The following is a 4,147-nucleotide window of genomic DNA, read 5'->3' as shown; positions in this document are numbered from 1 at the left end:
TTCTTGCTGTGTTCTGAATAAGTACTACCAATATATATGGTCAAATGCTTTATGATTTCTGATAGTGTCCCTCTTATAGTATTCAATGATGAATTCAATGACAACAGTTTTTACCATTCTGTATTGCCTTTTACACATTTTCGTAAAATATATGTGATGCTCGTTGATTGGATGTTTGTTGCTTAAATGCACCTTTGGAGTCGTAGTTAAATGTGTCCTTAAAGTTTTATGTCCACAGAGCAAGATATTTTCAAACACAGTGGTTCATCTATTGGACTGTATCCACCTTCATTTTTATTTCCAGATATATGGTTGAAATAATGTGGTTTTAACAGTGGACTTGTTTAAAGAAGTCAGGAGAACTGAAGAAGCTTACTTGTAGATATGCTACAATGAAAAGAGGAAGTCGAGGTGAGTAGTCAGATCAACAAATGCAAGTGACTTTGACACATAAGCTGTTCACATCACGTCTACTTCCAACAGTCAACGTTGCTTTCATTTAACCTAGGGCCGAAGAAAGAAAGATTTCCCTTCACTTGGTGGAAGGGTGTACAATGGGCCAAGGAAAAACCCATTTCATGTGGGAGCAGATCCAAATAAAGGGGCAGATACACAAATAATGTTTCCCTTTCTTTAACATTGCAAGACAGAGCATTTGTGGTGCAATCATGTGGTGTCGGAATAATCGGAAAAAGGATTTCCTAACTAGGAACGACCCCATTACATTCTGAAGCCGACCTGAATCACAGGGCAGATACACGCACTATTTATCCCTTATGGAAACGGCCTTGGCAATAAAAATATGAAAAAGTTCTCTGTCACATGCATGACTGCCTGTTCTTTTACACGTTATTAAGTCAGTTTTTGAAACGCGAACACAACTTGAACTTTTCTTCCCCCAAAGGACTTAATGATGAGTTGTTACTTAATGTAATGCTGTGAGTGTTTATTTTTGATTAGGACGATTTCTTTCTCCCACCCCCCCACCCCCTATTTTGGATGATCTTTGAATACTTTACATTGTGGTGACATATTGCCTATATAGAGGTATATGTACAGGGCTTTAATTGTATTACATATATATTGTATTTTTTTTATTTATATAAAGTGATGTTGCTGTTTATCACATAAGGTAGAAGGTCCATTTTTGATTGTGGGTGATGCCTCCTATTAGACTAAATACACACAGACTGTGGGACTGATTGCCTGACAGCTCACAGTCCCTGATTGGCCTCACCTAAGGAGGTTTTCACTATATCTGTCTGTAGCATTCTATGTTCTTGTGCTTCACCAGATGAAGGTCTACGGAACGAAACGTTGTGTCACAAATATATTTTATTGCAAGTAAACGGCAGTGTGCATATTTTATTCCTCATAAAACGTCAAATAACAAATTATCATGTTATTCTGAGCTGCAGTGATGGAATAAGAGTGTAAAGGCAACAGCACTGTCAGAAATCCTTTCAACAGGATTTCTATACTGAAGAATATCACACCTGCTGACTGTTTCTGTCTCAGCATCTACCATGAACCATCTGAACAAACAAGCTTCTGCTCTAGACAAGATTTTAAATGAGCGTAGGAGCAGATGTGGGTCGGAAATATCATTAAAGCATTATCTTACACTTATACAGCAGACAGACATTTCCTAATGACCCGCGCTGCACTCTACACTAAATTAGTCTGGACGAATTTGACAGCTGAACTGTTTTATATGTTGAATAATGACCCTGAATGCCTTTTTGTTTGGCCATGAGAAAATGTGAAGTCATTTTTTCAGCAGAGTGAGCTCCGCTTCCAAAGAAACCCGGCAGCAATATGGAAACACATCTGCTGTCTTTGGTGAGACTGACCTGACCTCAGTCAGCTCTGTGTAAGTTCTTGAATGACCCTGTACTGGGTGACTGAATCTGGAGCTGAGAATTTGAATCATTCTCCTTCTTGGAGTCATAACTCAAGGAAAATCTGAACACACACACAAGAAACAAATGGATATCAATTAGTGTGACTTACACTTCCTGAGGATATCATTATCTCAGCTGTCCGTCACAAATAAAAATCCATTGATCCACTTAGAAATCATAGAAAAAAGACACTTCAGAACTTGCCTGAGAATCATCCCATTTATAAGTTTTCTTCAGCATCAAAGTAACCCAGTGATAGTTATCTCTACATCCACGGGTACATAGCATACAGGACCTGCTAACCGCTAATTCGGCATAATTTTCTTGATGCCAATTCACCAAAATGTAAACAGATATATGCTATATATTCTTTTATTTTTTTTGTTGTCATTTTGGTTCCCAAATAGGCCTATATGTTGTTAGCGCTGCAAAATGCTAAACTACTGTTTCCATTTAATTTCTCACAAAAATATTACCCATAGTTAACAAAGCTATTACTTTCATAATTATATGTTATTACTTAAAAGTTGACTCTTTATTATCATACTATTACCCCACTATTACCATGTTATTACCGAGCCAATGTTAAGTGATACCGGTGTAATGGTATACACTTTAAATCACTATGTATGGATTTTCAAGGTGGTTTATAATCATTCTAAATTATTCCGTTGGCATATGTTTTCATTTAATTTCTATTTTTATTTATTTAATAATCATGGGGAAGCGATATTGGCAGCCTTTCTGTCTGCTACACTGTCATTATGATCGGTGGATGGCACCAAAGTAAAGACTGATCCTACTGCGCACCGGTAATAATGTTTCAAATAGTCAAATAAATATTACCAAGAGCTCTCTGCGTCCCTCCATTAATCAGAAACTGTGTATTCCTGCTGAACAAGGAGCCCTGTGTTTCCTCAAGTGACGGACTATTTCAAATAAACACATCCACGGCTGGGTGAGAAATACGTCTCTGACCCTCATGTCTGTCCAAATAAACTTCGTCGATCCGTAAATGTGAGCAGTCCACAGCCATCCTCCCCTCTGTGACCATCAGCCTGTCAGAGGAAAGCAAGAATTAAAAACAGCCTCACATCTGTAGTGTGTGTGTGTCGGTGGGTGGGTGGGTGGGTAGAAGCAGCTTAAAGACACTGAGAGAAACAACATTTTTGTTTAGTGAGGTCATTTTGGACCAAGGGAAATTCCACTTTTTACAACCTAAGTCTTGTTTTTTTAGTTTTGACCATCGGTCCTGGCGGTTATAATAACACTAGCATCATCTATCAGGGGACAAAATGACTGTCTGGCAGAGTGCACGTGGCAACAACACAGGTGATTAAAAAAACAAACAGTTTAACCATATTAGCTAAAAGATCATCAGGGATGAACAAGGTGACAAAGATCCTAACACCTTAGGGGTATCTCTTAATACATCCACGGACCCAGTCAAACGACTAAGGCAACTGACTCGATAGCTTAGTTTAAAATTACATTTATAAATAAACATTATTTGTTTTCTTGAGTGGATAACAACATAACATAACGCAGGACATGATTATGAGAAAACAGTTTGTCTTCAGATAAAGTTTTTTTTATTAGCAACCACAGCTGCTCTATGTTCCTTTTTATGTGCAGAATGTAGAAAAACAAGTCATTCCAGACTCGAGGACAGTTTTATCTCACAGCCCATAAGACTGTTGAACTCCTGAGCTCTGAAGTGTCACTATTTGTATATATTTATAGTAAATACATCTGTAAATACATATCCATATATTATTACGGTATTTATTTCCACTGTACAGTATCTTTTATCTTCTATTTTATATGTTTATATTTGACTTGTTCCTGCATTTTCATTGCACCATTATGTCTCTTGCACTATTTTATGTATTAAGTATACTGTATGTTGCATTGTTGGAGGAACCTGGAACTACCCTGTAGCTTTTGTGCATATGACAAAAAAGCCTTTGAATCTCTAATCTCTGGAGAGAATCTTACCAGTCTTCCAGTGTTTAGTGTGCACATGCAGCTGTATAAACTACCACCACTTCATATCTGTCTAGGGATTTGCAGCTAAACTAATCATCAGGTAAATGTCCCTCGATAGAGTGTGTGTGTGTGTGTGTGTAAGAGACTGCATGGTCTGGTCATCCTAAATTGCCCTTACAAGGGGACAGTAATGAAAGCACATCCTCATATCGCCGGTCTGCACAAAAAAATGAATGACTTCATGTTTTGGAAAG

This window comes from Cottoperca gobio, chromosome 18 (genome assembly GCF_900634415.1).
Source record: "Cottoperca gobio chromosome 18, fCotGob3.1, whole genome shotgun sequence".
Taxonomy (NCBI): domain Eukaryota; kingdom Metazoa; phylum Chordata; class Actinopteri; order Perciformes; family Bovichtidae; genus Cottoperca; species Cottoperca gobio.
This window is presented reverse-complemented; position numbering follows the sequence as displayed.